At 44.3% G+C, this 22,057-nt stretch overlaps 1 protein-coding gene across 1 annotated transcript in view; it reads right to left on the bottom strand.

Annotated features, from left to right (window-relative positions):
* HTR4 (5-hydroxytryptamine receptor 4) overlaps positions 1-18,767 on the bottom strand; it is a 394,426-nt gene extending 375,659 nt beyond the window's left edge. Inside the window, exon 1 of the mRNA XM_068536142.1 lies at positions 18,669-18,767. The gene's annotated coding sequence lies outside the window, so the exon portion shown is untranslated. The remainder of the gene's footprint in view (positions 1-18,668) is intronic.
* Positions 18,768-22,057: the final 3,290 nt, after the last annotated feature.

Raw genomic sequence — 22,057 nt, forward strand, 5'->3', positions numbered from 1 at the left:
CAGTTCCTTTTGGCAGAAGGGTCAGGAAGAACATATAATATTTGTGGAATCCATCAGTTCCACAGACACCTGGGCTGAATGTGGACCACAGAGAGAACTTGTTTGTCCCATGTGACTGCTGCTTAGGAGAGTAAAGATGAGGGTGCTTAGAATCCACAAAACATCTTAGGTGAGGGAATTTCCCAGCATATCCTGAAACATTCCCAGCCTCTATCCTGCCTTTTCCACTAAATAAAGACTTCTCTGACCTCTCCAGCTGGGATGAATTTCTTCATCCCAAATGCAAACCCCACCTTGAATCTCAGTGGCCATGCTCCTACTTAGCACTTCATCATTCTCTGTATCACTTATCTGGTTCTCTTGGTAGATTGTAAATTCTTCCAGTAGAACGACCACTTCTTAATCACACTACCACCAGCACCATCATCCAATACCTAATAATAATATTGATAATGATAATAGCAACTTCTATTTATCAAATGCTTATTGTGTCATAGACTAGTCAAACAATATCTTACTTCATCTTGCATCAGCCTACTGAGGTAAGTAGTATTACCATTCTCATTTAAGAAAATTTCCAAGGGTTACGTAGAAGCAAGAGAAGGACCTAGGATTTTCAACACAGGTTTGTCTGATTCTCTAATTCCCAAGCTGTTGTTCCCAACTTCTATGGTCTCCTGCCTACCAGAGTGGCTGGGAAAATAGGCCTTCAAGAAGGGAATTCCAACCTTGCCTTACTAAGAATCAGCACTGTCCGAACAGAAAGAAGACATACGGTGTCGTTTTAGCCCACACTCTCATCTCACCGATGAGGGAATTAAAGCCAAAGAGGGGAAAGTGAGTCAACCAAGGTGGCCCAGCCAGCTGGTAGCACAGCACAACCACCAGCCCCCGCCATTTCCCCTGCTGCCTGCCACCTCTCTGCCTCTCACCTTCCTAAAGAGTTTCCCAGGGACAGGAATTGCTCGCTATTGGGAGAGATTAAGCAGGAAGAGGGTGTGGGCACAAATGTATGTCATGTTCCCTGATCATGCTGCATAGAAAACCAGGGACATCTCAGCCTCCCCGAAGCTTTACTTTCCCGAAAAGTTGTGCATAGATCAAATGCTGACTTTCCCATTCCGGTAAGTCAGCCTCCAGAGTGTGAGTCAGTCTGGTGTGTGGCTGGGAGTCTGTGCATTGGCTCTGTATTTGTGCTGGCTGTCAGTTGACGGTATGTGTATGGACTTTAGAACATATAAGATTATATATACGTATACATATAGTATATGGTCCATATACAGATGGTATATACGGAGAGACATAATGTGTGTATATATATATGTATGTATGCGTATTATATATATATGTATATACACACACATATATAAAACCTCATGAAATTATTTCTCCATTGTAGTCTGTGTCCCTGGGTTATTGTTTAGCCCACTATTGGCATTTTATACCAGATAACTCTCTGTTGTGGGAGCTGCCCTGTACACTACAGGATGTTTAGCGGCATCCCAGGCCTGTACCCACTAGATGCCAATAGCATCTTCCTGCCCTACATTGTGACAATCAGAAATATTCCCAGACATTGCAAAATGTTCCCTGAAGGAAAAATGTGCCCTGGTCGAGAACCACTGATTTAGCCTCTTGTCTTTCTTAGTCCTTTGGTGGAGAGTGGGATGCTAATTGGTGAAGAGAGCAAATATCCAAAACTTCAGCTAGGATTTATACCATAAGGATACTCTAACATGCAATTTGAAAATATTCTTATGGTTTCCATGTGTTGCATGCTTGCTTCGTGCCCAATAGGAGGCTAAGGGATTTAGCTCACTTACTCCTCACAAGAACCCTGTGGGGAAGCTATTTTTTCCACATTGCAGAAGAAGAAACTGAGGCTCAGAGAACTTCGTCTAAAAAGCCACACAGTTAACAAGCAGCAGGGAAAATGTTAAGACCAGGTTTGTGTTCTTCACCTCCGTGTGAGTGTTTCTGTCCAATGGGCAAAGTTCATGCTGGGTGTGTACTGTAATCTCTTAGGTGCATGGGGCAGAAATAAAGCTTGAGAACCACTGCTCTGTGCTCTGTCCCTTGTCGGTTGGTAATTCCAGAAACAATGAATATCAGGGTTGGAAGAGACCATCAGGATAATCTATCCAAGGAGATATTAACCTGATAATCATACAAATAATGAGTAGGAGAACTATAGGGGGTACTCTGATGGAAAGGTGCATATAACTGGGGAACAGACCTGGCCTGGGGTCAGGAGAAGCTTGCCCAGAGAGTGGATAAGTAGGAATTACTGGGCACAGTGAAAAGGAAGACATTATAAGCAGAAGAGAGATCCCTAAGGTGACAGGACAGGACAACCTGACCCAGGCTGGATATGCAGAGGGATTTCCTAGGGTTGGCAGAAACCCACTGAAGAAAGGGACACAGGATACAGGGACTTGGAAGTCCTACAGGGGTGGGGATGAGGGTGAGGAGGAGTGACTGTCATAAAAATCACAGAACCCCATCCAATACCATCTCCCATTTTCAGAGGAAGAAACAGACCCAGAGAAGTCACTTGTTCCAGGACACACAACTAGGGGATCACACAGATGGTATGAGAACTCAGATATCCTGCCTCTGATTCAATGATATTTCTAGGTACAATGCTACCTCCTTCAGGTTCCCTGGCATTGCCTGTCCCTCCTTTCACCCCAGAAGGAGTACCCCAGCCCTTGGAGCTTCCCACTTTACCCCAAAGTGTGGTGAAGATGCTGTTCTAAGACCATGTGTACCCTGAACACTGCTCACAGGACCATGACTCAGGAATTGCCACCCAAAAAAGGGGGAGTCCATGCTTGGGCTCAAGTACTGGATCAGGAACCAGGAACACCTAAGTAACTCATGAACACAGAGGCAGAAGATACAAAATAGTGGTCCACAGCTGGGATCTGACTCGGGTGTGTTTTGTTTGGCCAAGCAATGTTTTCAAATGTTTTTGAAATGTATTGCCACCATTTAAAAATCAGATTTCATATAAAATGCAGATTTCTAGCCTGCGTGACAACCTGGAGCTGCTGTGTACCCCTCCTCTCTTTTCCCAGGTGCCCACTCATCCGTTCTGTTCCACCTGCCCACCCCGTTCCACAGACGTGCTCTGCCAACAGGAGCACAGCAGACCTGCAGCACTGTGTGCCTGCCCTGCCCGGTCCCACAGCAGCCCTTTAAAGATCTGCAGTGACCTTGGAATGGCTTCTCAAGTCTTCTGCCTGCAACTGGAACTCTCAACACCGGTTCCTTCAGTCGTCCCTCCTCTGATTTAGACAGCAGTCTCCTCCCTGTCCTGTTACCCTCTCTCTGAGCACACTCCTTAAAGGGATGCATTCAGAACCCAGAACAATGCTCCCCAGGGGGGCTGACCCAGGCAGAGGATTTAAAGAAAGTCTTTATATTACACACCATTAGTTTTCAACCTGGCAACCAGACCAGAGAGCACAATGTCAACCCAAATTGAAAGAAGCCTCACAACAAACAAAGTTGATTCTCTCTTATGACTCCAGCTAAATAGAATAACCCCCAGGGGAGAACATCAAATCATTTCCTGAGACTCTACACAGGCAAACCTGGAACAATGTGGGAGGAATGACAAGCATCTTGAAACATTTTTTCATTTGTAAGTATAAGCAGTGAGAAGAATCTAAGGAAAATACTTGTAAAAACCCTTGTAAAATGACAGTGATCTAACTGGCTGTTTGAGGTTACTGCTGGTTCTCTCTGCTCCCAGAGTGAACCTGGGTAGACTCCTTTTGCCCTCTGAGGTTAAAACTTCACAGAAGAAAGCAAGAAAACTAATGGTGCTTATAGGAAAAACACTGGCCTGGGAGTGTGCTACTCTGGGGACTTTCCTCCAATCTGCTTCTGACTATTGAGAGCTCTCAGGTAGGTCACTTAACTCTGCGCCTCAGTTGCCTCATTTGTGCAATGAGGTCGTTGAATCAGACTGGAGTTTCCACAAACCAGGGCAGCACATCCATGACACGGGTCGTGTGTGTAGTGCTTCCCAGCTTTTTCTCCAGACACAGGTTCCCTGGAATGGTGATCATTTACTTAACGCTCCCTTTAAAACTGACTTCAATTCTAGTCATAATTTTTTAGCCTATCCTCATCCTAGAACATTTACAATATCATAGGCGTGATGCGTTAACTATGATTCCAAAGCATATTAAAATAAATACTCAGGAGTGAAAACTTAAAATAGTATTTGTCCACATACCACCTAAAATCATCTTATTTGCATACAACACTTTGGGGACACCATACTTTGGGTTCATGGGTAGACTTCGGGAATCCCTTGAATACCCTAAAACTGTATACTTGGTTGTATGTGGGAGAGGGGGGGATTTTTGTGGGGAGAGAGTGCATAAATTTGGTGTGATTCTCAAAGTTCTGTCTGTTCTATAAAAAAGCTGAGAACCACTGCCTCCAGCTGGGTCCCTAAGAACCCGTTGGTTCTAGAGAAGGGACTGGGCAAAAGGACAGAAGTTTCTAAATAGCCTGCCTGGAGCTCTTTTCAGCAAGTTTCCTCCTATCCTCCTTTTTAAAGGTCTTCTAATTGACAGAGGCAATACCATTCAGTTACTTGGTGGGGTGGGAGTGGGAGGGCTTCTCTTGGACCTGAGCCTGGGAATTCCACAGGGCACAGCCTAATCCTGGCTCCTTCTAAATTCTGGGTAGGTTAGTCTTGGAGGTGCTGGAGTGATAGCACCCTGGAGAAAGGAGCAGGGCTTTGCTTAAAGTGACTTCATAAACACTTGGTAAAAGCCCACAAAACCAGAATCACACTGAGCACAGCTTCAGCAGATCATTCCTTTCTCTTCGGAGGACTCGGAAGTTCAGCTCTGCAGGATTGTTGCATGGAAAGGGGCAAGAATTATACTCGCTCTCCCTCCAGCACTGCTTTGCCTGGAGGAACTCCCTGCTATTTCTCCACCTGCTTGTTTTGCAGGCAAACTCCCATATGTCTGACCTGAACTGTTAAATGGCTTTGACAATCTGGCTATAGGAATAGGCCCACGACTTTCTCAGGCCCTGGAAGTGAGAGTGTACTGCTTCAAGCAGACAAAATATATCACATAGTAGCCTGGATCCTGCCCTGTAGAAACTGGACGGGGAGCTTCCCAAGAGGAGAGGCAGAGTTATTCATCAAAGAGCAGTTAGTAGACATGCAATAAATGTTGAATGAATGAATGACAACTACTACTCAGGGAAATTATATGTGCCATATACAGGGATGGAAAAGGTAATCAAGAAAAGCTTCATAGTAGAGGTGATATTTGAATGAGGCCTTGGGGTGGAGTATAATTTTAATAGCACAGGAAGATGCTATGATGTGATTAAACACAGGGGTTCTGGAGTCTGGCATCCAATTGGTTTTGAATTCTGACACTCCCATGTGCCTGGTGTGCCCCTGTGCAAATTTCTTAACCTCTATAAGCCTGAGAGTCCTCACTTACAAAATAGGGATAAGGACTATACGTGAGCATGCAATGAGAAAAACCACCCAGCACACTTAGCACAGAGCCTCAGCAAACGTTACTCGTAGTCCTCATCAGCATCCTCAGCAGCCAGCATCAGAGAGGAAAACGGGGTGGACGTTCCATGGGGTGGGACTTGAGTGGAGCACAGAGGAAGCAGCCGGTTTGCCTATGATGTCCATCATGTCCAGCATGATCAGGCCACCTGAGCTACTACTCTTGGCTGAAGCTTGCCATCCTGCTCACAGACTTCAGAGGGGCACACTGAAGGAAAGATCAACCCCCTCACCCTTCTCTGAAGGCTTTGTTCTGATTGGCTGCATTGCCCTGTGCTGTCCAGTGGCCTGGACCTGCATTCCTCCTCTGACTGTGGGGTGCTTGGCATCAGGACAGAGCCCCCAGGGCCCAGCCATGGGGAGCTCCTACATCTGAAGGCCCTTCTCATGGTTGCATTCCCCTTGGAGAGCACTAAAAAAGGAGGCCCAGCAGCCACAGTGTCAATCAACATCAAAGGAGTCAGGATGCAGGACGAGCCATAGAACTGCCAGAGGCTGGTGCTGAACTTTTGCTCTTGAGCAGGTCCAGCTAGGCCTGCACATCTCTGGAGCAGGTGTCCCTCAGTGCCTTGGATCCTGGTGGATCCTGTTCATTCCTCACTTATTATCATGCCCTGTGTATCAGACTTAGCTGCTTTCTATTTTCTTCATTGCACTGATATTATATCATGGCAGTAAGTGTTACATCTCTTGTATCAGGATAGTGCTGGCCACATACTAAGCACTCCTTTAGTATTTGCCGAGATTTGGAAGAATGAATGAATGAGTATCCACAGTGCCTGGCACATAGTAGATGTTCCATAAACAGTTGTCAAATGGTGAGAGTTTGCCTCCTTGGCTGGGGAACAGGAATGAGGGTGGTAGCAGAGGGAGAGAATTTTGTTCAGGGAAGGCTTCCTGGAGGTGGCTTTTGAGCTAGACCTTAAAAGATGGAATGAAGTCCCACAAGGAAGGCTGAGCAGTGGAGCATTCCAAACAGAAGGTACAAGTATTTAGACAGGACAAGTATTGGGGACCTTTGAGAAACTGGGAATAGTTTGGCTTGGCAGGAGGGCTGGAAAGGTAAAGAGAAATTATAGGAAGCTATGCTTGGAGAAGCTTCCCCAATATGGTAGAGCGTCTCGAAGGCCACGCTAAAGAAGGGGAGGCTGCCTCATCAGGCAGTAGAGAGCCAGTGATGGTCTTTAAGGAGGGAAGTGACGTGATCCGACCACTGCTTTAAAAAGAATAACATGGCAATGCCTTGCAGAGTGGATTTGAGGCGGGAGGGAGGCAGAAAACAAAGATCTGAAGCCAAAAACACAGAGAACATATGAACAGGGTTTAACGTACCACAGGGTTTAATGTAACGTTGATTTAAAACAATGAGCAAGGAAGGGAGAGTCTGAGATGAAGTTTAAGCGCCTTCGTGGTGCATTGAAAGGGGAACAGCTTGAGTAAAGAAAGAAGTCAGGAGGAGCAGCAGAAGGGGTTGGGAGCCTGGATGGTGCTGAGGAGATGAGCACTGGGAGGGTCCAGGGCTGGGTGAGCTGCCAGGGAGGCTAGCGGAGAACACCATGGTTATTTACCTACTGTGGAAAAAGACAGGAGGACAGGCGGTGAGGCTGGCTGGAGAGGAAAGAAGCAGGAGATCTGACCTGACTAGTTAAACCACTTTACTAAGAACCACAGCTGAACCAGAACTATAGCTGAACCGAACCAACTCTGAATCTGAGTGTGTGTGTGTGTGTGTGTGTGTGTGTGTGTGTATGCACCCGCCTGCCTGAGCTGGAGAGGCACAGGGGAGAACAGGCCTGAGTGTATATCTGCTTCATCTGTTTGCTTTTCTCAAGTTTGTTCCTGTGTGAACAGACCTTTCTAATCCCTTGTACTCACAGAGAAGGAAACATCAGCTGTAGCTCTGTTTCCAGAAACCTTCACAGCACCCCTCTACCAGTGACCCTTGTCCCCAGGTTTCTAGGGCCAGAATCTGCAGCCAGGTCTCTGGGTTGGAGGGCCCAGAGTGTAGAATCCTACAGGGCAGCCTATATACTATATTAAGACTCTCCAGTAAGCTCAGGCCTTTGTCTGAGCAAGGGAAAAGCTGGGCAATCCAGAGCCTGCATTGCAAAGATGGGGCAGGTCAATGCATGCCCAGTGGGGACAGAGGATGCGTTGTCATTGTCCCAGCAGATTGAGGTGGGAATGCTGGGAAGGCAGGATCGCCTTTCAGCAAGGTGCTTGGTTAGCCCAAGATGAAGATTTCGTTCCTCTGCTTTGCTGGGGTGCTTGACTTTGTTCCATGATTACTTTCTACCTCTGAGCAGATGTAACCTATAGCTCTGTGATCCATGGTATTTTAGTAAAAGAGATTTGTAATCTTTTTAGTAGCAGAACTCTTTCTTCAAAATGACATCTTGCACTAAATCCCAATATATAAAATATATTTTTAAATGAGTGATTAACATGTTCCTTAGTCTGTTTGAATCTTTATTTTTTGGTGGCAAAGATGTTGTTATTTTCAAAATCTTGAAGGACGTACAGGAGACTGCAGGGTTCTTTGGAGCATGGCGTGAAAACCACTGATAAGTCCTCCCTTTCGGGGGTGTTAGGGTTCTGAGTCATCACAGGTCACTATCTCATCTTTCACAAAGTGAGATTAAAAACACAAGGTCACTGCCATCATGTCTCACAAAGCAAGATAAAGATAACACAAGGGCACTGAAGCATTTCACAGCATTTCCCTGGTTAAAATGGAACAAGAGGGAACTAGCATTGTGTGTTGGAAAGAGAAAGGATGGTGCAGGAAAAGGTCTGGGCCCTGTGTTTGACTCTGAGCCCTGGAGTTTTGGCTCTAGTCTTTGGAGAGTTAGCACGAACTGGGTGACACCTGAGAAGTCCCTTCCTGTCTTTGGACTCAAGAGTCCCCATTCACGAAGGTCACTTTGCCTGAGGGTCTAGGCTGTGGCTGCCGCTCAGCATGTTTGGCACAGAAGGTTGCACTATAGTTAACCACACAGGTATACTAAGTGTGGCACAGAATGGATGCAGCCCCTCTACACATCCAAATTTACATATGACAATGAGTTCTGTAGGGTGATTACACGCCGAGCAATGCAAATGAACTCTTGGAAGGTCTCAAGTGGTCCCAGGAGGTACAGAAGGGCAGCAAATGAAGACACAGTTATGCGCCCAGGCCTGAAGCCAGACCTAGATGTCAGTCCTGACTGTATCAGTTACTAGCTGTGGGATCCTGGCCAAGATGCTTACCCTCTTGCTTTCTCCATCTGTAAAATGGGAACAGCATGGTGCCTCCCTGGCAGGGTCGCTGGGCTGGTCAATATGAGGCTGCACAGTGGGGAAGGCTCTGATTATACCCAGACCTAGGTTCAGATCCTGTCTCTTCTACTGATACGTAAAGTGATTCTGTAAATCTTAGTTTCCTCATTTGTCAAACAGAGATAAAAATTAAATCAGACATGCTTGTAAAACACTATAGTTAGCCCTGTACTTGGAATACAGTAAACATCCAGCGGAAAAAATGATATGGCCAAGTGTAAGGAAAATTTGTAGGAAATAGTACCAGCTATAGATGAAGATGGGGGAAGCTGGATGATGCACTAGAGTGAGCACCGGACTGGCACCCCGGCCATACTCCACTTCTTGAGTGACCTCCAGAAGAGCTCCTCCTCTTTCTGGGCTACCGTCTCTCCATCTGTACAAGGAGGGTGTTGCACTCTACAATTGAATTCTAATATTCTCTGGGTTTATGGTGGACTTTCAGCTTCTAGTTACAGACCCTCAGAGTGATCTGGGAGTCAATGTCCAGGGTCCCAACTAAATGCCTTTAAGATCAGGTGCACATCAGGCATGAGTGAAGTTAGCCATCTTGAATTCTGTTGTTTTCAATACAGTCACAAAACTGACCTATTAAACATGAAGGAATATTCTTCATATCCACCAAGAAATGTGCTCACTCCCATTTCTCTTGAACCACTGACAAAGCCTCAAATTTGAAGAGACTAGAGGGAAAGGGGACTAAGTCAGGGCATTCAAGCCCCACCTAAAGGTGGCATCTGTTATTCAGCAACGGTTGATCGTTGCCAAACAGAATGAAGGTTCAATGCCACTAGAGCTTCCAGATTTTCAAAAGTTGGAAGTCGGTATTTTTTGTGTGAAATCTTCTGATCATTAAGGTTGGCAAACAATTCAAAATCTTTCAAGCACAATACTTCTACAATGTGTAGATTGAGCTCATGAGTGGCATTTTGCAATTTCAGGTGTAATCAGTTTCTAAAACATATCAGCAGGTATTGGCTGCTGCAGTTCAATGCTCCCCACCTCCAATCCCCCAACAGAACATGGGAACGTTACTCCAGAGAATGCACGCTGATCACATTTGGTAGAACCCGGGATGAGTATCTGATCCAAAAGCAGCTCTCCATGGCTATTGTTTTCAAACTTCAGGATCCATAAAAATCACTTGGGAACAAAAGCAGCCTAGGAGTTTTGGTACATGAATCCCTCAGGCACCACCCACAGAAATTCTGATTTAGCAAGTCTGAGGTGGGCCTCGGGAATCTGCCCAGATGATCACTAGGTCTGCCTTTGGGAAAATGATCTCAGGTCTAGCCAGGGACCAGTAAAATGGACGACCGTGGAAGTCCTGGCCGACGTGGGTGCCTGGCACTGGAGGGTGATCAGCCGAACTGACTGCTGTAACTGAAGGGACACAGACCGAGGACAGTTATCTGCCTCTTCCAGGGAGCATGGACAGGGACCCACTAATGTTACTCACTTACCAGGAATTTATTTTAAGAATTCACAGAGAAGAAAGATAAGAAACAATCTGAGCCGCAGAGCCAAACCACCCGGAGGCGAGAATATTGTTCAGCCACTGGACTGTTTTCACTCTTAGTGACTAGGTTATCTCATCTCTCCATTAGCAGTGGGCATCTGTCACTTCCTCCTCTGAGTAGGAGCATTGTTCTGTGCCTGACTCCTATCTTACTGCTCTCTAAGAATCAAGGTCTGATTGGTTCAGCCAGTCCCCAGCCAAGGCACAGTGCTCCTATTGGATAGAGCATACACACTATTATGTCTTTGGGTCAAGCTGCCATTCTGTATTGTGTCATCTGTAGTCAGGGTACCAAGGTCAGGTAATGCTAAGCATGCCAACCTATGTGTCAAGGGCCTCCCAGAGGAAGGTTAGGGGGCAGTAAGCTCCTTGCCTGGACCACCTGCTATGATAATGCAGGTGAGGAAAATATCCAAAATGGCCAAAGAGATAGAGGCTCTGTAAGTCTGAAGGTACAGATGCTCCAACACGGGAGCTTTCAGCCCTGGCTGGTGCCAGACGCTACACATGAACAGGAGACTAGCCTAGTGGGTGAGGGTACAGGCTCTGGAGTCACACTGCTTGGGTTCTTATTCTGGCTGCACTATTCTCCACCTGTGTGACCTTGGGTAAGTTACTCTCTCTAAACTTGAGTTTCCCAGTCTTCCAGTAAGAATGATTATAATAATACCTCACAAAGGGCTTGTGAGGGTTAAATGAACTCCTGGGTGTAAAGCCTTTAGCACAGAGCCTGGCATAGAGCAAAAGACAATATTTAGTTTAAAAGGGAAAAAAAGAAACCTACAGAGAGTTTCTCTTCTCAGAAAACTTTCTCAGAGAAGAACAGAACAACATTGCAAGAGGAAACCCAAGTTCTGGGGAAATATGAGCTAGCAGTGCTATTCTGCAAGTATAGAAAATAGATGTGGATTAGAGGGCATATGTCATGTGGTGCAGTGGGGGTGGAAGGGGAAAAAGCACTGGGACAGGAGGACACCTGGGTGTGTGTCCTCACTCTGCCATTCTGTACCTAACCCTGTGACCAACCAACCATAAGCAAGGCCCTTCCTATGCCTTGGCCTTACTTTCTCCATCTCTAAAATGAGGGGATTGGGCCCTCTGACCTCAAAGGGCACTTCCCACTCTAAAACACTGGAATCTTCTGAGGATCAAGAATGAAAGAAGAAGAAACAAAGACTTAGTCAAGTAACTTGAGATTCTGGAATAGATGTTTTTACAGGGAAATTTACTCTGAAAGGTTACTTTAGGCTGAAATAACAGCCAAATTTGCTGGGATAAGATGATTTAATTGGGATCTAAGAATTGTCTTCAAGAATGTAAAGGAGGACATCACCTGGAAACAGGATTAAGCTGGTCCTGTGCCATCCATGAGTGGATGGCAGACCCTGCCACATTTCCTGGGGACCATTCTGGCAAGTAGGCATCATCCCCCAGGTGGCTTTAGGGCACAGTCTCTCACTTCATTCAGATCTCTACTCAGATACCCCCTCCTCACTCTCTCCTCCTAACCCTGTTCCTGACTCTAAGCCTACCTCTAACTACCCAGTCTAAACTGTCATTTCTGTCACTTTCAAGGCCCTTAACCTACACTGTGCATCACTTTATATATCGTCTGACTCCCTCAAAGGGCCATCAGCTCTACCTCCACCAGGGCAGAGATGTCTGCCTTCATTGTTGAATCACCAGCTCTTAGAACAGGGCCTTGGACATAGCAAATTCTCAATAAATATTGGGGACAGAAAAGAAGAAGGAGAAGAAGGAAGAGAGGAAGGAGAGTGAGAGGGGAAGTCATCCTACAATAAAACATTCTCTTTTGTCCTGGTGAACAAAACCTGAAGTTAAAGAATTAATTTCTAATTGTTAAAATTCAGAACTCAGCCTGCTAATGAGGAAAGGAACGGGGGGGAACAGCAATCATCCCCCTTACTCCTGCAAAGGTTTCTCTACACGGAGCCCTGTGTAGAGGGCAGTGGAGGCACACTGCCCCAGGGCAGGGGGACCGCAGGAGGATGTGCACTTGAGAACAGACATTCTACCTGGAGCAGACCCTGACTCAGGAAGGCTCTCCCCCTTGATTGTGGAGGCTGTTTGCTGGCCTTGCATGGGGCTTTGAAGGCTTGGACATTCAGGAACTGTCCTGAAATTTCCCCCCTTCCACAGCCAGGAGGCCTGTAACTTTCAGGAACTTGATTGTCTAGGGAATATAAACAAAAGAACAAAGGCAAAATCCACACGTTGGAAGGAAAGGAATCTCAGAGCTAATGGAATATGAAACCTGCTTGGAATTGAAATACCACCCAGAGTGGCATGCAGAAAGAATACCAACACAAACCCCCTGGGGAGGGGTCCAGATAAACCAACAAAATTCTATCCTGGTTCTCAGTCTATGTTCACAAGAATTTCATAGAAGGGGCACGTGTTCCCCAGAGCTTGGGCTTCTCCTTGCAAAGCAACCTTGGCTGCCAGTTGTGCCTCCTCTGGTCTCAGAAAGCAGAAGGGAGATCCCAGCAGGCTTTCTTCCTTCCTTCCTTTCTTCCTCCCTTCCTTCCTTCCTCTCTCTCCTTCTCTCTCTCTCTCTCCCTCTCTCCCTCTCTCTCTCTCTCTCTCTCTCCCCCTCTCTCCCTTCCTTTCTTCCTTTCTTTCTTAACATCTTTACTGGAGTATAATTGCTTTAAAATGTTGTGTTAAGTTTCTGCTGTATAACAAAGGGAATCAGCTATACATATACATATATCCCCATATCTCCTCCCTCTTGCGTCTCCCTCCCACCCTCCCTATCCCACCCCTCTAGGTGGTGGCAAAGCACCGACCTGATCTCCCTGTGCTATGCAGCTGCTTCCCACTAGCTATCTATTTTACATTTGGTAGTGGATATATGTCCATGCCACTCTCTCACTTCATCCCAGCTTATCCTTCCCCCCTCCATGTCCTCAAGTCCATTCTCTACATCTGCGATATGGTCTCTTTTCAGGGAGTACTGTGAAGCAAGCATCAGGGACCTGCGGGCCAGCACAGCATTTTTACTTTATGGGCTGTATGACTTTTGGCAGATTCCCTCCCCACTGCAGGACTCAGTTCCTCCTTCCATAGAAAGAGATCTGGGCTGCATCTGGGCACCTTTTTCTCTGTTCTTTCAAACCTCCTTGTCAGCAGTCTCGAAGCCTTTGGTGTACTTTTCTGACCTGCTCTCTCCCCCCACCCCTCCACATCTCTTTTTTTTGTTGGCAGATAAACTGTTTCCTGCTTGATGGGGAATTTCATCTCCAGAATGGGGAACCACTTTGAGTCTCAGTCACAGACACCTGGGGTGAGGAGGGCTCCCATGGTTGCCAGACCTCGGTTCATTTTTCCTCTATGGCACCGGGGCTAATGGGCTTGCTCTTCCTTTCTCTTTCTCTCTCTAGAATCAGTGCCAACACCGCCTGCTTTGCCAAGTTCCCCACCATAACATGTGACAGCGGGACACCCCAAAGGGAAAAAGCTACCAAGAAGGGCCTTGAGTCCTTGGCTTTGGGTGAGAAGGTAGAACTCTCCCAGTATATGACTCTGGGCCTTTAAGGGGTTCCTTCTCTGCTAAGCAGCAGCAACTTCCTGAACTATGAGAGGGAAATTAGAACTGTGACCAGCCAACTCAGAGAGCTTTTGTGAGAATCAGTTGGAAAAATAGTTTCGGAGGAAACCTTTGAATTGTTACTTAGACCCTTGGGTCCAAGACTCTCAGCCACTGCTCTGACCTCCTGACCCTCTAATGGGCTATTCCCTCACTGTGCCCATCCTGTTAGCCTCTCTAGCAATAGCAATGCCGTTTGAGCATGGGCTCTGGAATCAGACTGCCTGGATATTCATACTGGCTCTCTTGCCTACCAGCTGTGTGATCTTCAGCAAGTTAATTTACCTCTCTGATCTTCAGTTTCCTCATCTGAAAGCGAGGATAAAATAGAACCTACCTCAAGTGTTGCTGTGAGATAGTATATAAAAAAGTATCTGACGCAGCACCTAAGATATGTTAGTTCCTATTGCTGTTAGTGTTCTCTCTTTAAAGACCCCCCGTTCTGCTGGTGACAGCCAAGCCATCACTGATGGGATCACTGTAAGACTCGACATAACTAATGAAACTACTATACAAGGCATCCTGTAAACAGTGAGTTCGCAAGGTATGGTCCACAGACCTTGGAGAATTCTCAAGACCCTTTCTAGGCATCCCTAAAGCCAAAACTATTTTCAAGAAAATACTACCTTGCCTTTTTCACTGCAGTGATATTTACACCAATGGTGCAAAAGCAATGGCAGGCAAAACTGCTGGTACCTTAGCATGAATCAAAATAGTGACTCCCAAGTACATTTCACCACTGTATTCTTTACTGCTAGGCACCAGAAAGAAAGAAAAAAGCCTGTTTCACTTAACACTGTGTTTTATTAAGCTATAAATGTTAATTTTATTAAATCCTGGCCCTTGAGTATACTTCTTGTTAATATTCTGTGTGACAAAATAAAGACAGGCATAAAGTACTTCTGCTGGACACTGTAATACAATAGTTTTCTGGAAGAAAAGCACTCCTGCAGATGTTTGATTTGCAACATGAATTAGCTGCTTTTGTCATGAAAGAACATTTTTACTTGAAAGGATTGACTGCCTAACAAACTTTATTATTCAGATAACAAAGGCGTTTCACAGACATTTTCTCAAAAATCAATGAAATGAGTCTGTCATGTCAAGGAAAATCACTACCAATGTTTGTTGCCAATGGTAAATTTCAAGATTTCAAGTGAATGTGGGAAGACTTATATTTGCTACCATAAACTCATCAGCTTCTCAATACTTAAAGATTTTTCTAATGAGATTGAAGTAATATTAACGAATGCGAGTTTTTTTTATATATTATAGAATGAAATGTGTTAACATTTGGAAGGCCAGCATAACTCAGTAATCCAATATTTTCCCACTGAGCAATGCATGATGTTACAAAATCATGCATGGGTAAAAACTCTGTTTAGTGTAAGTTAGACCAACGTAATAAAATATGAAAAGGTCACTGATATGCTTCTCTATTCCACATGTCAAGTTTTAGCGTAATATCAAAGAAGAATACCCATAATTATCTAAAAAGACCATTAAAATATTTCTCCATTTTCCAACTATGCCTCTGAGCAAAGCCAGACTTTATTTATACACTTCAACAAAACACTGCAACAGATTTAATCAGAACCAAATATGAGAATCAAGTTGTCTTCTATTAAGTCAGATGTTAAAGTTATGAAAAGATATAAAATGCCATTTTTCTCAATATTATTGTTTCTGAAAATTTTTCATAAAGATATGTTAATTATGTTAACATGTAATGGGTTTATTTTTGTTATTTCTGTTATTTTTAAATGAATTAATAAATCAACATTTTTTGAACTTATATGTTTTAATTCCTTATACGGTAAATACTAGTAGATATAATCTACATAAACAAAATTCATCTGTGGTCCTCAATCATTTTTTTTAAGAGAGTAAAATGATCTAAAACCAAGACGTTTAGAATCACTTCTATAAATGTTTGAAAAACAGCAAAAGAGTAAATTGAAGTTCCATGTACCAAGCACAGGAGGTAACTGTCCTGTTGTGCTCTCTGTACATCATCCCACACCAGGAACACTCAAGACTACCCTGTCCAACTCTGAGCACCACACTTTTAATAGGGAAGTTGACAAACTGAATACTACCCAGAAAGGATAACTGGACTATTGAGGAGTATGAAAACTGTGTCCCCAAAGGAATGGTGGAAATAATTAGGTAAATTTACCCCAGAGAAAAGCAAAAATAAAAGTAAAAATGAATCTTATGGAATTAGGATAGCTTCTTCAAATCTCTGAAATATTGTCAGGTAAAATTTAAATCAAAGGGATGTATAAGAATGGCCCCACAGGTATACTTTGCTACATCAGTATTTTTTTTTCCTGTTTTCTCCTCTCTCATTCTCTAATTATTCTTTCTATCCTAAAATGTTGTTTCTGGTCTCTTTTCATTCCGTTCTCTTTTTCTTTTTCTAGTTTTACTTCTTTTTCTCACTCTCTCTTTTCTTTCCTTCCCTTCTTTTCATTGTTTTTCTCCCTTAATTACCCACATTATATAACAAATATATTTTTGTTATTTTTTTCAAAGAGTTTTATCTTTCCTTCTTCAAAAAGGTGAGTGTGAGAAGAAGAAGAAAAAGAGGAAGAGGAGGAGGAAGAGGATGGGGGAGGTAAGACAAAGGAGAGCAGTAGGAAGAGGAAGAAGAATTAAAAAAATCTGCTTTTATTCCCTCTCTGTAACCTGATAGATTTAATAAGTCAAAGGTCTAAATGTTGGTAGCTTCCAGTGTAGGAGCAAGAACATCTACCCCTAGCATGGACAGCAGCAAGGTTGAGTAAGGCTCAGCCCTGGGCTTGGGGTACTAGTTATCCCAAAGCCATTAGAAAGAAAGAAAAATTCACAAAACATTAAGGGTAAATGTTTTATAGGCAATAAAAAAGGAAATAGAATAGAGAGCTCTGGAATATTTTCAAAAGAAGACATAACAAGAAGATTCCTCTTCTAGAAAAGTAACTTAAAGAAAGAATCTAAGATATAGACATAAGGGGACTTCCCTGGTGGTCCAGTGGTAAAGAATCCACCTTCCAATGCAGCGGATGCGAGTTCGCTCCCTGGTCAGGGAACTAAGATCCCACATGCCATGGGGCCACTAAGCCCGTGCACCACAACTACTGAGCTGTCGCACCTCAACAAGAGAGCCCACATGCCACAAACTACAGAGCCCACGCACTCTGGAACCCACACGCCACAACTAGTGAAGAGAAAACCCGCACACTGCAACGAAAGATCCCACAGGCCTCAACAAAGATCCTGCGTACCGCAACTAAGAGCCGATGTAGCCAAAAACGAATTAAATAAATAATAAATAAATCTTTTTAAAAAGGATATAGACATAAAATTATGCACAAGAATATTTGTCACAGTATTATTTAAAATAATGAAGAACTGAAATACCCTAAATGTCCAATAATAAGTGAAGAGCTACATCATTTCTGGGACATTTATGCAATAGGCTATTAAGCCACCAAGATAATGTTAAAATTTTTTTTAAATCAAAATATCAAGTTATGCTTAATAATTTATTCAATGTCTTTTTGTTGAGCTGCTACCTGCACTATAGTAGATACTGGGCATTCAGTGGTAGGTATAGCCCCTGCCCTTATAGAGCTTAAATTCAAATTAAAAATATAGATTTTAAACAATTAATTATACAAATAATGAATTAAGAGCCATTTAATCCCTATTTCAATAAACATGCAAACCTATAAAACAGTTTCTGTTATTAGACCCATTTTACAGATAAAAAAATGAAGCTCACTGGGTTAAACAGAAGCTAGTAGGTGGTAGAGCTGGAATTCAGATCCCAATGGTCTGATTCCAAAGCCCAAACTCTAAATAAATCACAAGGAAGAGAACAAAGTTACCAGGAGAGGGAGAAGACCTAGCCCAGACTTGAGTATGAGGAAAAACTTTCTGAAAGAAGCAACCTCAAGAATGGGATACAGGGGGCTTCGGGGGCTTCCCTGGTGGCGCAGCGGTTGAGAATCTGCCTGCCAATGCAGGGGACACGGGTTCGAGCCCTGGTCTGGGAAGATCCCACATGCCGCAGAGCAACTAGGCCCGTGAGCCACAACTACTGAGCCTGCGCGTCTGGAGCCTGTGCTCCGCAACAAGAGAGGCCACGATAGTGAGAGACCCGCGCACCGCGATGAAGAGTGGCCCCCGCTTGCCGCAACTAGAGAAAGCCCTCGCACAGAAACGAAGACCCAACACAGCCATAAATAAATAAATAAATAAATAAATAAATGAATGAATGAATGAATGGGCTACAGTTGTTTAAGAAGCTTCCAGATGAGGACCTGGGGACACGTTCTGAGAACTGAAAGATCAGGAGGACGGCGTGTGTATTGCTGACAGGGGCTGGGGGGAGGCAGCAATGAGGCCGGAAGGGTAACCAGGGAACTGGTTACCACAGGGCCTTGAAAGCTCAGTTAAGATATTTAAATTTATCCTTAAAACTACTGGAAGTGTTTTAAGCAGAAAAGCGTCAGGGTCAGTTTTCCATTTACAAAATATAATTCTGGCAGCTTGGTGGAGAATAATTCGAATGAGTCAAGAATGAAGGCCCGAACGGCAAAGCCCATTAACAATTCCCAGAAGAAAAAAAAAAAAAAAAGAATCTGGGTAAGAAAATAAAGTCTAACCTTTTTTCCTTTGTGCTTAGTCTAGTTTCACTCGCTCCTAGGGTGCTGCGAGCAGACATCTCGTGCCCAGCACCTCAGACCAGACTTCCTAGTGTGAAAATGGTGGCGGACGCCTCGGCTTGGCGGGCGTGTGCAGAAGCGCCGTGCACGGCACCTCAGCTCAAGATGGCCGCGGCAGACCGTGCACAGAAGGTCTGCGCGCAGCACCACAATTCAACGCGGCGGTGGCGCGCCGTGTGCAGAGACGCTGCACCCGGCCCTGCGACCACCTGGAGCCACGAGCAGCACAGCTGCACCCGACCTGTGAGAACTACAGAAACCCTATAAAGCAGCCCCGCCCTGTGGCCTTTGCGGAGAGGAGACCGTGTGCTCTAGAGCAGGAGCTCGCGCCTCTCCATTTTTTCATCAAAGAACGCAGATTTCCTCTGCTTCTGAAAAAAAAAAAGAAAAGAAAGAGTGAAGACCCAGACACCAATTAGGAGTCTATAGCAATCAGTCAGTAGACAGATGATGATGGTAAGAACCAGAATAAAAGAAACAGAGAGAAAAGATATCTGTTCCCAGAAAGTTGACAAATGTAGAGATTAATCAAGTATGAGGAGGTGAGAGAGAGGCAGAAATGGGATGCTGGGATGATTCTCAAGTATAGGCAGATAAAGTAACCTGCCAATTGAGGTGCCATCTGTTGACAGAGGGAACACAGGACGTGGGGGGAATGTCCCTTTGTGGGAGGAGATAATGAGTCGGCTTTAGGACAAGCTGAGTTTGAAGCACCTTTGTGACATTTAGCTGGCAATGAGGTTGAGTCTGAAGCTCAGGAGAAGGAGCTGGGCTACAGTTCTGTACATCTGATGACTGAGCCGTGGGAATGGATGAGATTCCCTTGGGAGGAGTAGATAGTGAGAGGACAGGAAGGGCTAGGAGAGAACCTGAAGAACACCAACATGTGAGGTCTGGACAAAAGAATAAGATTGAAAAGAATAAAAATGACTGGAGAATGAGCAGCACCCAGAAAGGAAGTAAGGAAAACGCCTACAGAGGAAAAGTGTGGTATCCTGGAATCCTGCAAGGAGAATAATTTCAGAAGGCAGAAGTAGTCTGCAGACAAAGAAATGTTAACTGGATTTAGAAACTAGAAAGTTGTTGGTCACCTTTGGGAAGCCAGCTTCAGTTGCAAGGTGGGGGAGGAAGCCAGTCTCTGTGGTAGCTGACCAGCAGGTGAGTAGGGGGAGAAGTAGAGACAGCACATGGAGACACATGGCTATAAAGACAAGGAGAAAGATGGAGTGGTACCTGGTGGAGAACCCACGCTATTCATTTGGCGTACCATCAGTGGTACCTGATGGGAGAACCCACCCATCTATTCATTTGAATAGATGAATTAGACCAATTTCTCCTCACATGTACTAGAATCGATAAGCAATGTTACTACTGGTCAGGAACCACTGAACTTCTAAGTCACTTGATTTCTCTAAGAAGAAAATGCCAGGAATAAAACTGTAGAAAATATAACATTTGATTTGGACACCAAGGAGGCTGCAATTGACCTTTTGATTCTATACTAATAATAAAAATTATTTTTAATATAATAATACCAGTTAACATTTGCTGATCACTCATTATGTGCTGTGTGTTGTTTTAAAGACTTGATACACATAAATAATTTAATCCTCACAACAACCCCATGAGATAAGTCATTATCCCCATTTTGCAGATGCAGAAACCGAGAGGCAGAGAACTGAAGTAAATTGTCCACATTCACACAACAAGCAAGTGTTGTAGTCAAGATTCCTTAGGGGTGTTTTTCCCTGACTTGTCCGAAGGACAGAGGAGAAATAATAAATTGAAAGAGTTCGAGGGCAGGAAAAGTGAAGTAATTCTGAGGTTACCAGTACACTTCCATTCCAGAAAAGTCCTGGCATGAAAGGAGAACAAACTGGTCTTTAGACACTCTCAGTTCCTTTTTCCTAGTGGCTCAGGAGCAGACAATGGTTTTCCCTGAGCCAACTGCTTTAGCCCCTGCCAGCTCTAACCACATAATTATGTTCTTTGATATTCCAGTTGTATGATGACTGGAGCACGTAGGTGAACTGAAGATCCCAGAGGACTATTAAAGAGCAGAAAACAAACTGGTTTTCTTTGAAATGGTCCTCCCAGTTTGTTGCCATATCTGCACATCTTTATACAATCTACAAGTGCCTTCATACTCACTATCTCATTTAATTTCCACAACAAGCCTAAGGTAGATGAGCAGCAGCTGTGATCTCTGGATCTTTGCACATCCTGTCCCCACTTCCTGGAACATGCTTTCTCCTCTCCCCTTTTGTTATGTTACTGCTTAGCCATTTAGTTTATCATTTCCTATGCCTTGGTCTACTGAGCTAAAGCAGGGGATAATAGTCTTTGTGTGGTTTTAGACTAAATAAGATTATGATCTATGCCTCTCCTTAAAGGCAAGAAATATTAATATCAGCCCATCCTTGGCTGCCTGGGTATGCCAGAAATACTCAAGGATAAGTGAAATCCAAGCTACTTAGAACTTTATGAGGCTTGTATCAGTCAGGGTTCAGTTGGGGGTATATTCATTATGAGCGTTATAGAATAAGAGAGTTACTATAAAAATTAGACCTTAGACAACTGTGGGTGATGCTGGGGCAGTGAAAGTCTTGAAAGCATATTTGAAGGATTAGAAAAGGGACCATAGTAAATCTGAAAAATCAAGCATGTCTAGCCACCAAAGTAGGCTCACAAAAAGGTAATACATGAAGAGGTTTGAAACACCATTACCTCTCAGAGGCTACTGCTTCTGCGGGTACCAAGAGGAGGTGGTGAGCCTGGAGCTACTGGTTGTCAAGAGGAAGAGCTGGATGACCTGAAACCTATGAGGTACCTCTGCGCCTGTCACCGCATCTGACCACAGTGACCTCCAGAGAGTCTTAATGGCTGCTGCTTCACTTCTGCCTTCCAAATTATACAAGTTCCTCTTTTGCACAGCTCTGGACTGGGACCATAAAGGGAAATATATGTAGTTCCCAACTGAACTAAGTTGACACAGCCAAATTCAGCACACTCTTGAAAAGTAAAAGGCAAACTAAGTTAAGGGTTCACCAACATGGGAAGGGTTGTCATATTAGAGTCACCCTTGACGCTTCTCTTATATCCCACATACCCAGTTTGTCATCATATTCTATAGCTTTTATCTCCACAATGACACGCTCATTTATCCCCTCTTCTCTATCACCTTGGTCATCACCCTAGTTCTGATTCTCCTTACTTTTGTTTTAAAGACTGAACGTCTTTCAAGTCCCCCACCCACCCTGCTCTCTCTGGCCTGTGCATCCTTTGCCCCTGATACTTCTTCTGCCTAGAATGCTCTTTCCCTCCTTAAT

This window comes from Eschrichtius robustus, chromosome 2 (assembly GCF_028021215.1).
Source record: "Eschrichtius robustus isolate mEscRob2 chromosome 2, mEscRob2.pri, whole genome shotgun sequence".
NCBI classification, from domain to species: Eukaryota; Metazoa; Chordata; class Mammalia; order Artiodactyla; family Eschrichtiidae; genus Eschrichtius; species Eschrichtius robustus.